This window comes from Hyposmocoma kahamanoa, unplaced genomic scaffold (assembly GCF_003589595.1).
Source record: "Hyposmocoma kahamanoa isolate Upper Pololo Valley unplaced genomic scaffold, ASM358959v1 80, whole genome shotgun sequence".
NCBI lineage: Eukaryota > Metazoa > Arthropoda > Insecta > Lepidoptera > Cosmopterigidae > Hyposmocoma > Hyposmocoma kahamanoa.
In genome coordinates, this window is record NW_020654051.1 from 1 (window position 1) to 14,502 (window position 14,502).

At 48.6% G+C, this 14,502-nt stretch overlaps 1 long non-coding RNA gene across 1 annotated transcript; it reads left to right on the forward strand.

Annotated features, from left to right (window-relative positions):
* The first annotated feature begins 3,032 nt into the window (after positions 1 to 3,032).
* Positions 3,033 to 4,082, forward strand: LOC113233835. Its single transcript, XR_003310748.1, has 2 exons — positions 3,033 to 3,278; positions 3,783 to 4,082. It is a non-coding gene; the product is annotated as an uncharacterized LOC113233835 (long non-coding RNA).
* Positions 4,083 to 14,502: the final 10,420 nt, after the last annotated feature.

Genomic DNA, 14,502 nt, shown 5'->3' on the forward strand with positions numbered 1-14,502 from the left:
CGCGCATACCTGGGTTTTCTTGGCGTTGAACTCAACCAAGTTTCGGGAGCCCCACGACGATATATGTTCCAAAACATGGTTGAGCTCATCGACAAGTTTTTCCCGGTTTCTCTCAGGGTCCTCCCGGGTGCTTGACGATTGCTTATAATAGCAACTGTGCACTGTGCTATCATCTGCACAGCAATGAATGTTGCCAAAAGGCAACAAGTCATTGATATGCAGAAGGAACAGCGTGGGCGACAGCACGGAGCCCTGTGGCACCCCAGCATTAACTGTCACGAGCCGCGAAGTGCCTCCGTCAACAAGGACACGCAATCTTCGGTCGCGCAGAAAGCCGGAGATCCACTCACAAAGGCGGCCGGGAAGACCATATGCCGGAAGCTTGGAGAGGAGACCACGGTGCCAGACCCGATCAAAGGCCTTAGCAATATCCAGACTTATCGCTAAGGTTTCGCCCTGTTTGTCGATAGCTTCACCCCAGAGATGCATTAGATACGCTAGAACGTCACCCGTTGATCGGTTCGGCCGAAACCCGTACTGTCGATCATTAAGAATGGAGTGACGTTCCAGGTGCCGGATTATCTGGATATTTAGAATCCGCTCCATCACTTTGCAGAGCACTGAAGTGACAGCTATTGGGCGATAGTTTGTCGGATCAGACCGATCTCCTTTCTTGGGGATAGGTTGCACGTTGGCCTCCCTCCAAGCTAGGGGCACGTTACCAGATTGGTATGAGAGGCGGTATAAGCGCGTCAGTACGGGAGACAACTCCGCCGCACACCTTTTAAGGACGATAGGAGGTATCCCATCCGGACCATAGGCTTTCCGCACGTCAAGAGTCTGCAATTCCTTGCGGACATCATATTGTCTGATAACTATATCAGGCATTGTGACTCCGCAGTGGGGAATTGACGGCGGTTGCGCATCTTGGTCGTGAATCGCGAGTTAGCCCCAAAAAGGTCGGCCAATAAATTGGCTTTCTCTTCGGGGCCATAGGCCAAAAATCCATTGGGATACCTCAAAGGCGGCAGCGACGAACGACAAAAATTGGACTGCACAGCTTTGGCCAGACTCCAGTAGGCACGGCTACCGGCGGGATGGGCTACCAGCTTCTGGCCAATCCGTGAAACGCGCTGGGCATCCGCTCTTATGTAAGCCCTCCTGCAAGACTTGGTTGCTTTGTTATAGGCTGCTTTAAGGGACGCAAGGTTGGGATCCTTTGTTACACGACCCCTGATCCAACCACGATATGCAGCCTGTTTCTCACTAACAGCGTCCATGCATTCGCGATTGAACCAAGGGCGTCCTCTGCGATTGGCGATGACACTGGAAGACGGTATGTAGTAATCCATAGCCGTTCCAATCTCATCGACAACAGCATCGGCAGCTGCTGAGGCATCCTTTCCCGCAAAGCAGTGCTGCAACCAAGGGATGGACGCAAAGTAGTCGCGCATACCATCCCAATCCGCCGACGAGTAGTGCCAAATGCGACGAGTGACCTCCTTCAGCTTAGTTGGAGGCATTTGGGAAACCTTACACCCAACCAAACAGTGATCAGAACTTCCCAGGGGGGCGCTGACTGATACTGTATAGTAGGTAGGGTGACTCGCGAGCAGAAGGTCAAGCAAAGAGGGTGCGTGATCCGATATGTCTGGAACCCGGGTGGGCTGGGTTACCAGTTGGGTCAAGTCATGCGTGAGAGCGAAAGCGTGGGCAGTTCTACCTGCATGGTCAGTCTTGAGGGAACTTAACCATGATTCATGGTGAGCATTAAAGTCCCCCAACACGACCATCTCCGCAGATGGGAACTGCGCCTGCGCGTCAAGAGTCGCCTGGCTCAGTTGGTCAAAGAGCCTAGTTGTCTCCGCATCCCCGCTGTGGGATCTATATAAGCACGCGAAGACTCTAGCTGAACAACTAGATTCTACGAGCACCCACATAGTGGAAAAGGAGGGGTCCTCCAGGCAGCGCAGACGGCAACAGCACACATCCGAACGAATATATACACATACCCCGGCTTTGGCCTGAAAGTTTTCCTCAAGCGAGTAGCCGGGGTAGTTCAAGTAACTCATATCATTCGGACGGCGGATCTGCGTCTCCGTCAGGAAAAGCAGGGCAGGCCGGGCTGTCTCGAGGTGACGGTGGACAGCTTTGAGGTTGGAGTGGAGTCCGCGGATGTTAGCGAACTCAATAATAAACGCGGTGGGGGGATTAGGCACCGCTGGACGATCTGCATTCTTATGTTGCGCTGTCATGGTGGGTAAGAAGGACGGTAGTGTGAAGAGATGAAGCCTTCGGCAGCGTACCGAAGCAGAAAAACGAGGGGAACTGCAATACATGCCATTGATCTTTTGAAGGATAGCCGGCTGACCCGCCGAACGGAAGGGCCCCCGTACCCCCCCGGGATATGCCGCCGGGACCCCATATTCCGGTCACTAACCGGCACGACGACCTACCCCAAGATTATGCGCGGCATGGTGGGGCAGCCTCTAGGGGTAGTTAGTCCCTATTGGGCCCCTGTACTGTACCGCGGGCGGCCAGCGGACAACCGTTTCTACGGGTCTCCCTGGGCGGCAGGTCAACTAGATATCCCTCAACAAGTGACATGGCGAATATCCGCCTCAGTCCTCCCAGATACCGCGCCGAAAACTCCACGTGCACTGGATGTACACCAACTGATCCCTGAACGCGATTCGCAAAAGCGTTTCACTGTGGAGGGTTTTCAGCCGTGTGTACTGTGGTCGCTATCCAGTCGGCACAAAGCCTACCACAACGCTAAGCAGATGGACACTTGTGACGCCCTCGGTCGCCTCTTACGACCCCCACGGGCATGTATGGGGAGGCGACAATGTATTCTTAAGCCGTCGCCCCACGGCGCAAAATCACGGCACAGAATGGGGTAAAAAAGACACCTCCGAACGTTCTCCGTCGAAAAACGCTCCTGAAACGTCGAAGACAAAACGGGCAATAGTCTTGTCGCTGGACCACAAGTACACCCGCAAAACATCAGCGGAAGCTACAAGCCCTGTAACGAAAAACGTTACATACCTCTTTTTTTACATAATCGGTTAACGAGTGCTAATGCGAACGCGTGGATTCTCTGCGGCTCGCATATAAAAGGAGTTGCGACGGCGCCCGCGCACACATTTCTCACGAGCCGGCATCGCCTACGCGCGCTCCTAATTACTTAATTTGCAAATATAAATCCGCATTTCGGCAACTACGACAATTGCTTTTGAAATTAACAATTTGTGAGTATAAGAAGTTCCCGTATTCGGGTGAGTATTCCAATACCACACCACTTATTTTCGTAATTCGCTAATTTTGTAAAATGGCGGTCGCGGAATGTGCATTCGTTAATTACGCGGTTCCTGTACATTATTAGGTCAAACAAATACGTTCCCTTACGGCTGGCAGCAACAATCCAGCAGCCAGTTATTTAATTTTGATGAATCCGCGTAATTAACGAAGGCACATGCGATGCCACGCAGTTTTACGTGACTTGACCTTTTTAATTTTCCTTTTAGTCAACGTGTCATTTCACATTGTATTTATTTCGTATTATCTAGCTTTGTTCTTGCTTGTGGGTGCCTTCTGCCTACCCACAAGTACTTAACCTTTTTTTATTTTTCAGTTTTACATTCCGTTGTGATTTCTCCCGGCAGCAGGATTAATACGTAAGCGTTCCCTCATTGGGTAAAGCATTCCTTAAGCTGCCGGGACGGAATCGCAACGGGCGCGTGCACAGCAGCGCAGTATACCCGCACTGTAACATGTTACAGGAACTCCGTTAGGGTTTAAAACCCTCGGCCACTACGTGGCAAACACCAACTTCAAGCGACGCGCGTCGTGCCTGGCAGCCGCAGTTCCGGGTTCACTTCCCGTCGGAGTCCTCCTTCAACATCTTCCGTCTCCGACACGACAAGGCGCCGGCTATCTACATTCCAGCCGGCCTTTACCCAGGGGAGTGCATAACCCCGGGAGTGCTAACGATCCGTACCTTTAGGCCGGAGCCCACGTATTCATAAATTTTTATGTACCCTGGGATTCATTTCTCTTTTTAATTAAATCAGTTAACCGCCCTACCTTCTTTTATTTTCACCCTTATTAGGGAGAGGTAGGGAACCCAGGTTACAGCCCATCGACAAAATCAAGCTATGTAGATAAAACGACGGAGGCCAGAGCAAATTGGCAAAAGGCCAAATTGCACCTTAACAGCGCACGCAATCTCAAAACTGAGATAAAAGAGGCGGTACTGCAGGCCGTGGAGCGCCTGTATCCAATTGTTAAGGAGGCAGAAGCAGACGCAAAGGCCAAGACAAAGGAGATCGGAGCGAGTAGGGAAAAGGATGCCACAAAGAACGGCGAAGCCCATCCAGTGTGGAAAGACGAAAGCCAAATTATAACACGACTTGAGGAACACTCCAAGCTGCTCATGGAAAACAACTACAAAATAGACGAACTCAAGGCCACGGTTGAGAAAAACACTGAGGTGAGAGCGACCTACTCGGAAGTCGCCGCCAGCAGGCCAGCGAACCCACATGCTGACAGAGTGGTGCTGCACTCAATAGTGGTTACATCCGAGGATGACACTGACAGCGGGGAGCAGGTCTTGGATAAAGTAAGAGAAGCAGTGGACGCCAAGGAGGGCTGGGTTAGGGTGGAGAAGGTCAGGAAGGCCAAAGACCGTAAAATTATAATGAGTTGTAGAACAAAGGACGAGTGAGCACAAATCAAGGAGAGAATAGAGAAATCAGGGAAGCGCCTCGTCTGTGAAGAGGTCAAAAACAAAGACCCTCTTCTGATTCTCAAAGACGTCCTCCAAAAGAATTCGGATGAGGAGATTTTAAAGGCCATCAGAAACCAGAACCGCAGCGTTCTCCGCGGCCTAGAACCCGCAGATTTAAGAATGGCCATAAAATATAAAAGGAAGGCCAGGAACGCGCTGACAAACCACATTGTCATGAGTGTGTCCCCTGCCCTATGGAAAAGGGCTACAGAGGCAGGAGCGTTGCACATAGACCTGCAACGCATCAGGGTCGAAGACCAATCGCCGCTAGTCCAGTGCACTAGGTGCCTGGGCTACGGCCACGGAAAGCGCTTCTGCGGGGATGCAGTGGACCTCTGCAGTCACTGCGGGGGACCCCACCTACGAGCGGACTGCGGATTGCGCGCAATGCCCCCCTCCTGCAAAAACTGCACGTTGGCGAAGTACGAACAAACAGAGCACAACGCCTTCAGCCAGACATGCCCGGTACGCAAACGATGGGACACTCTGGCTAGAAGCTCAGTAGCGTACTGCTAAAGGCGACAATGAGAGAAACTCTCCATACCAGCTTCTTCAAGCCAACCTGCAGAAAAAGAAACTTGCAACAGACGACCTTATAATCGAGGCAGGGAAGCGAGGTGTGGCCCTGGCGCTTGTCCAAGAACCGTACGTGAGTGGAACTGTAAGGATGAAGGATTATCGCGGCGTGAGAATCTTTCAGAACACCGGAGAGGGAATAGTCAAAGCGGCAATAGCAGTATTTGACAACAGCATCGATATAATACAACACCCTGTACTCACCACGAATAATATCGTAGTGGTGACTGCCCGAACCGGTGCCTGGAAAACCACGTTGGTATCATTTTACCTCGACAAAGACCAGCCCATAGGACCGGACCTCGAACATCTGAGGAAAATAGGACAGATGGCGGACCACAAATGGCTTGTCATTGGAGGGGACGCAAATGCGAAAAGCACATGGTGGGGAGGCCAAAAGAACGATAGGAGAGGAGAGGAAGTTTTGGGAATCCTCGACTGCATGGGGTTGCACATTTTGAACACAGGAGGTACACCGACCTTCGATACAATACGAGGGGGAAACCAATACAGCAGCTATATCGACATCACAGCCTGCACGACTGACCTGTTGGACCGGGTGGACGATTGGAGAGTCGACGAGGGATTGACAAGCTCGGATCACAATGGTATTGCATTTAGTATTAGTTTACAAAAATCAAAAGGCATAAGCATCTCCAGAACAACTAGACAACAACACAACACAAGAAAAGCCAATTGGACTGAATTTCATACGAAGCTAAGCCAATTAAAGCTTGAACAACAAATAACACGAAAGATGCTATGTAACATTAGGGACACAAAACAATTAGATAATTTTATAACAAAATTAACAAATGTAATAACTGTAACATGCACACATTCGATACCAAAGAAGAAAAATAGTCAAAAAATCAACATACCATGGTGGTCCGAGCACCTTGAACAGCTGAGGAGGGAAGTCGTCACCCGGAAAAACAGAATAAAGCGTGCCGCACCGATCCGCCGAAAGAGAGTCGTCGACGAATATTTGGAAAAGAAAGAGGAATACGAGACGGAAACTAAAAGAGCTCAAACAAAAGGGTGGATGGAGTTCTGCCAAAAACAAGACAGAGAAAGTGTTTGGGATGGTATTTACCGCGTCATCGGCAGAACGCGGAAGAGAGAGGAGGACCTTCCACTGGAAAGAAATGGGCAGACTCTTGATGCGAAAGGTTCGGTGCGAACTCTGGCGGAAACTAGTGATGACGAAGAAGAAGACAACGCAGAACACAGCCGTATAAGGGCAATGGCGGCGGAGATCAACAATAAAGAAGACCTTAAAGACCCGCCATTCACAACACCAGAACTGAAAATGGCTGTTAAAACGTTCAACCCCAAGAAAGCCCCTGGATCGGACGGGTTTACTGCAGACATTTGTGCCAAGGTTATTGACAACGACCCCGACTTATTCCTGCAGATAGCAAATAAGTGTCTAGAGCTCTCTCACTTCCCGAACATCTGGAAAGAACCGACAGTGGTAATTTTAAGGAAAGCAGGTAGAAGCAACTACAGGACCCCCAAATCATATCGACCCATAGGGCTATTACCAGTGATGGGAAAAGTATTTGAGAAAATGCTAATGACACGAATCAAATACCACTTGATTCCGAGGATGAGTACTCGCCAGTACGGATTCATGCCCCAGAGAAGTACGGAAGACTCCCTCTATGATCTAATGAAGCACATAAGATCTAAGCAAGACCAAAAGAAGATAATAACAATGGTATCATTGGACATAGAGGGAGCATTTGACAGTGCCTGGTGGCCAGCTATAAGAGTCCGACTGGCTGAGGAAAAGTGTCCAAACAATTTGAGGATGGTCATAGTCAGCTACCTTAATGACAGGAAGGTGAACATACGGTATGCTGGAGAGCAGTTTTCAAAGAGGACCAGCAAAGGATGCGTCCAGGGTTCGATTGGGGGTCCATTACTATGGAACTTGCTCTTAGACCCACTATTGAGAGAGCTTGAAGGAAAAGGAGAAATCTGCCAAGCGTTTGCAGACGATATAGTTCTTTGCTTTGACGGGGACACGGCGCAGGATATACAAACACGCGCTAATGCTGCTCTCGAATATGTTCGGGAGTGGGGAGTCGTAAATAAATTAAAATTCGCACCACACAAAACCTACGCAATGGTTATTACTAGGAAATTGAAATACGACACCCCGCACCTGAGCATGGGCGGGACCAGCATCGGCGTCACAAATGAAATCAAGCTCCTGGGAGTAACTATCGACAACCAGTTAACATTTAACACCCATGTTAAAAACGTGTGCGCAAGGGCAGTGGCGGCGTACAAACAACTGAAATTGTGCGCATAATTTACACGGCAACAATCGAGCCAATTGTCTTGTACGCGGCCAGTGTCTGGGCACCAGCGGTCGCGAAAGTCTGTGTTAGTAGGAAGCTGGCCGCCGCGCAACGTGGATTTCTACAAAAAATCTGCAAGGCCTACCGCACTGTATCCCTGAATTCGGCGCTGCTGCTGACTGGGATACTCCCCCTAGACCTCCGAGTCTGTGAAGCGGCATCTCTTTACGAAGCCAAGAGGGGGTGCCCCAGCCGGCGCTAGCCGATTGGGAAGTGGAGCGGAGAGCCCAAGTTACCGACTTGAACCACCCAGCCGAACACCAAAGCCACGAGTTCCAAGCCCTGGCGGACCAAGAGCAAGTTAACGCAAATAGCGAATATGACGTACGCATCTTCACCGACGGCAGCAAGATTGACGGCCGGGTTGGTGCCTCGCGAAATAATATATATAAAATAATATAAATATAAGCGGTATCGGAAGCGATTCGCATCGAGCTGGGCCGGGCCGGAGCAACTACTACGGCTCTGCCCGCTTCCACCTATGCCCAGGTTGCTGCAGCCCCTCGTCATAGAGCGTCGAGAAACAATAGAACCACCCCTCCCCTTCAAGTTCCTGCCCCCACCAGACCGGCTCTTATAGTCTCATGCGAAGGTGATGGTGCTCCAAGGGAACAAACCGCCAGAGCTTTAAATAAGCTAATCAAGTTTGACGAAACTAAATACACACCGGCGGGGCTCAGGAAACTCTCGAAGGGCAAGACTCGGGTGAAGTTCGATACTGTGGATCATATGAAAGATACGGCGCATCGAAGAAGCTCCCAGTTCAATGGGGATTACGGCCGAAGCGGAAAAAAAGCTCTCCCCACTTGCAATCCTGAAGGGAATTTCTAAGGACTTGCCCAAAGAACAAGTTGTCGCCACCCTTTTGCATCAAAATGAAGAGCTCTCGTGTTATTCGGAGAATGATATTAGGGTAAAATTCGAAAGAGCAAAAAGGAGCCCTAATTTGTACAATCTGGTCCTCACCGTCTCTGCTGGCGCGTGGAAGGTGTTGACAAGGATGGAGCGTCTGCGCCTGAACTATCAACGGGTACATTTGGAAGACTTCTCCCCATTTGTGCAGTGCAGGCGGTGCCACCAATTTGGCCACACTCAAACACGTTGCACTGCACCTCGTCTCTGCCCGCACTGCGGGCTTACTGGCCATCTGATGGAGAACTGCCCCACCGCTGGTGCACCACTGACGTGCACAAACTGCGTGTCGCATAATGCCCGCTTCGGGACCTCGGTGAGTACCAAACACTCCTCACTTACTCAAGCATGCCCTAGGTACCGTGCCATGTTTTCTCGTGTTCTAAGCAAGGTAGATTATGGCCAGTAACGGCGGCGATGCGGACTTCGGGATTATGCAAATTAACTTGGGCAGAGCTCAAAAATGCTTTTATGAGTTTTGCGCGTCTTTTCACACTCAAAATTTCAGCGTCGCTGCCGTCGACGAGCCTTATGTAGGCTCGACTAACTCAGCCAAGGGTACCCCTGGCACCATTGTGTTTCAAGCCCCGTCTCCCTCCCCTGACATCCCCGTTAGGGCGGCCATCTATGTCAAACAACAATTTGCCGCTGAAGTAGGAGCCATTTTACTGGCACAATTCTCCACTCCAGACATGGTGGTGATCGGGCTCTCCCTCCGCCGACGGAAAACATACATTATTTCCATATACTTGCCTCCACGAAGTGGCCACTTGGCAACCCTTAATGCCCTGACTACTTTCCTTGATAGTGTTGATAACTCGCGATGTTTGGTGATGGGTGATTTTAATGGCTGGCATCCAGATTGGAGTCGCTCAGATAGGCGAAATTCTCGGGGGGATGAAATTCACAACCTCATGTGCTCGCGTTCCTTAGTATGTATTAACTCCGGGGAGGTAACTTTCGAGGCGGTGAGATACCGCAGGCTAGTGGAAACCTGCATTGACCTTACGTTTGTGTCCGAGGACCTAGTCCAGAACATTCGGGACTGGTGCACGGATGGTCGTGCCATCGCGTCCGCGGAGCACTACACTATTCGGTTCAGGTTTAATACTGGTTCTAGGGCACACGAACCTCCCCCCCCAACGGAGTCCACCTATCGATACAAGGTTGGTCCGCGCAGTGATTGGCTTGCTTTTAAAGATGAACTGACTTTGGCGTTCGCGAATGGGGGATTGATGTCTGTCGTATTCTCTAGTCTCTCATCCCAGGAGGTAGACGCGGTGGTTCTGCGCATCGTCGCCGCTGTGAACGAGACTGCCAGCTTTATCTTCCCTCTCCGGGAGGAAAATACTTCTCGGACTCAGGCCCCCTTTTGGACGCCGCAACTTGACGAAGAAAAGAGGCAGTTACTTCGTTTGCGACGCGAGATGCGCAGGGCCTTCGCTGGTGGTGCGTTATCACCAAATCAGTTAGGGACGCTTGTTCAGGATTTACAGCATGCCAGACAGCAGTATAAATTATCTATTCAAAAAAAAAAAAAAAAACTGCTGAGCATTTCAGAAAATTCTGAGAGGCACAAAACCTGGATTCTGTCTGGACGGTTACTAACCTAACCCAGTCCTTAAGTCGGATGGTGTAGCCAAAAAAAAAAAAAAAACCCCCGTCGACAGTCGACACAGGAACGGGTCACACGACGGACGGTGCGGAAACGGCTGACTATTTACTTAAGTATTTCTTTCCGGCTGACCCCCCAGAGTGCGATACACCTGCCCAGGCGGCGGTGCGTGCTGGTTGTTCTGTTCCTTTGACTGTAGACAATGACTTCCCCTTCTCGGAGGATGAGGTTATGGAAGCTGTTTCATCTATATCTCCAAAGAAAGCCCCGGGCATTGACGGTCTTACGGCTGATATATGCCGCACTGCCGTATTTTGCTTCCCCGAAATGTTTACTGCATTATTTAATAGGTGCTTGGAACTTGGCCACTTCCCCAGGAGCTGGAAGATGGCTGTAGTAAAAATTATACTCAAACCGGGGCTCGAAAGCGCTGATTCATTGAAGGCGCGCCGCCCTATTGGGCTTATTGCGGTCTTTGGAAAGCTTCTAGAAAAACTCTTCATCAACCGCGTGGTACACCACTCAGCCGTGAGCGGCTACTTGTCTTCACAGCAGTTAGGGTTTAGGAGGCATACTTCCATTTCACATGCTTTGCTGGATGCTGTGAATTGCATCAAGCAACACAAAGATTCTGGTCTTCTGTGCTTGGCTGTGTCTCTCGACATATGGCCTGGCTATAGGGCCTGGTGGCCGTCGATTTTGAAAAGGCTCAATGAAATTGGTTGCCCAGCTAATATCTTCAACCTCGTGCGAAGCTATTTGAAGGATCGCATAGTACTACTTAATTACGCTGGCGTTAGTGCGAGCAGGGCAATGCAGAGAGGCTGTGTGCAGGGTTCGGCCTGTGGTCCTGCCCTTTGGAACCTTATCTTAGACGGGTTGTTTGATGTGGCTCTTCCGGAGGGCTGTCGGTTGCAGGCGTATGCTGACGATGTCCTGCTTATAGTCGCTGCCCGAGATGTGCCCACGCTACAAGCTTCTGCGAACGCGGCGCTCGACCTGGTTGCGGACTGGGGATCGAATAACAAACTAGAATTCGCGCCCGAAAAAACTAAAGCTATGGCGTTCTCCATTGTAGCCTCTATTGTGGGATCCATATCTATGAAGGGCGTGTCTATACCACTTGTTAAGGAATTTAGACTTCTCGGTGTTATTGTTGACAGTCTGCTCAGATTCGACAAACATATTGATCATGTGATTGCTAAGGCCTCTCGGTTATTCAAACGATTGTGCATTTTCGCACGGCCCTCGTGGGGACTGTCTCCCACGAATTTGGACGCCATTTATCGATATGTAATCAGTCCAACAGTAACATATGCGGCTGGAGTCTGGGGTTTTGCAGCTCAACGAGCTGCAGCCATTAGGCGTCTCGCCTCCGTTCAAAGAGGCTTCGCATTAAAAGCCATACGCGCCTACAGATCGGTTTCCACGACCTCTGCGCTGGCGCTTGCCCAATTCCCTCCTATACATCTAGAAATAGGCCACTTTGCTGAAGTCGAGTGCGCTCGTCTCACCGCGACTACCAAATATTTACCAGACGACATACCATATGAGTTGCCGGTCCCTGTGGCACAGCTGTTGCACCCGGCGCTGCGGCAGTCCCCTGAATATGACATGGCCTGTAGCGAAGAACAGGTAACCAGGCTTACCGGCATTAAAACCGTACAAATTTTCACGGACGGGAGCAAACTAGAAGACGGCTCTGTTGATGCGCACGGTCAAATATTTTCATTGCGTACTGTGGCATTGTATTTAACAATATATTATTTACTTATTAATAATAATAGTAATTAATATGCTTGTATTTAGCGTGTGGTTTTAAATATCTAGTTTTAGTGAACGTATTCAACAATCATGATGATGCCATAGTACATGTAATAAATTAACTTACTATTTAATCACCTAATTTTATGTTGTGTGACTGTTTGACTTGCTTTTTAACTGTTTGTATGTATTAATGATTTTGAACAATTGTGTGTGTGTATGTTTTTGTTTTTAACATCTAGTTTATGTATCTAACAATAATGATGCTATAGTACATTTAACAATTTAAGAAAAAAAAAATTATATATATATATTTAAAAAAAAAATAAAGAAATAAAAGAAATGGGGGAAAAAACTCCATAAGCATCCGAAACTCACCACGAATAATATCGTTGTGGTAGAAGTACAATCCAACGCCTGGAAAATCGCAATAGTATCCTACTACTTCGAGCCGGACCAGCCCATCGGGCCTTACCTCGACCATCTGAGGGAAATCGTGAGACTCTTGGGTAACAAAAGGTTGATAATTGGTGGAGATGCCAACGCCAAAAGTACGTGGTGGGGGAGCACTCATATCGATCACAGAGATGAGGACATGGCCGGCACTCTACATGAGCTAGACCTACAAATACTGAATACAGCGGAAACCCCGACCTTCGATACGATAAGAGGGAACAAGCGATACACCAGCTTGTGGATGTGACGGCGTGCTCGATATACTTGCTAGACCTGGTGGTGGACTGGAAAGTAGACGAGGGTCTGACGAGCTCTGACCACAGTGGCATCACTTTTAAAATTCACTTGAAACAATCTAAAGGCACAAGTATAAATAGAAGCACAAGAATTTACAATACAAAAAAGGTTAATTGGGTTAAATTTCATGAGAAATTTATCCAGTTAAAAACTGAAAATAATTTAACTGAAATAGAGATTAAGAAAATTAATACAATAAGCGAAATAGAAATAGCAATAGAAAAATACAACAAAGCGATAACAGAAAGTTGCACACAACATATACCAAAAAAGAAAAATAAAGAAAAACTTACCATGCCATGGTGGACCGAGGAGCTCGATAGACTGAAGAAAGAAGTCACCACCAGAAAACGCCGAATTAGATGCACCGCACCAATCCGAAGATCGAAGGTCGTAGGGGAGTACCTGGAAAAGAAGGAACAGTATGAACTAGAGGCAAAGAAGGCCCAAATAGCCAGCTGGAAAGATTTCTGTGGAAAGCAAGATAAAGAAAGCGTATGGGACGGGGTATATAGAGTGATACGGAGAACAGAAAAGAGGGAAGAGGACTTGCCCCTGGAACACGAGGGGCACGTGCTAGACGCGAAAGAATCTGCAAAGTTATTGGCGGAAACTTTCTACCCAGAGGACCGTATGGAGGATGACAACTGTAGACACTGAGAAATAAGGGAATACGCAAAATCGGTAAATGATGAAACGCAACATGATCAGTACGACCCCCCATTTACAGTGACAGAGGCTCGTAATCTTGGTCTCCTTATGGATGAACAGCTACGTTTTGAGAAGCATGTGTCAGGCGTCATTAGAAATTGTTTCTATAGATTAAAAGTGTTATATAATATAAGAAATCACCTTAATGAGGCCGTTCGAATCAAATTATGTGAATGACTGGTACTCTCTAAATTTAATTACATGGACATTGTGTATGGGCCACGACTATTACAGCGCACGCAACAAATGATACAAAGAGTGCAAAATGCCTGCGCGAGGTTCATCTTTAACATGCCACCACGCACGCACGTAACCCCTTACATGAACAATGCAAATATTTTAAAAATGAAGGCGAGAAGAGATCTGCACCTAGCTACGCTTCTGTTTGGGGTCATAAAATACAAAGTTCCGCCTTATCTGGCCGAGAAGTTGATGTGGTCCCGCGACGTAAAAACTGCCTTCACCAGAGCGTCAGCTTGGTGGCTGGTCCTGCCGCGCTGTCGCACTACCGCATTCCGCGGTAGTTTCAAATTTGCCGCAGCGAAAATATGGAATGTGTTGCTGCCGCCGCCATTACGTAGTCTGAAATCAGTGCATACGTTTAAAAGCAAATATAAAAAACATCTGTTAGATATCCAAAATAATGCAGTTTAAGTTAACCTGGGCACTTACCGCACTGTTTTCGACTAAAGGTGTTGGTCCGTGGCAGTAATCGTTCTCTTTGCTTTGTTTGCGGGATGGGACACGTGCAATATGCGCCTATATGGAGATAACAAATTTGGTTGTTTGTTCCTGAAAAATGTAATTAATTATTTACTTTCTTATTACCACAATTATATTACTCAATTATGGTATAGGAGATTGCATGCTATTATGCGTAGTAAATACCTACGACGACGGAGGACGAAACTTGTTTACAACGCAACGGAGTAAGTTGCATTAAACAATACAAACGTGTGATCGGCGATGTGCCGGTTGTCAAATAGCGCCCCCCCCCCCCCCCCCCCCCC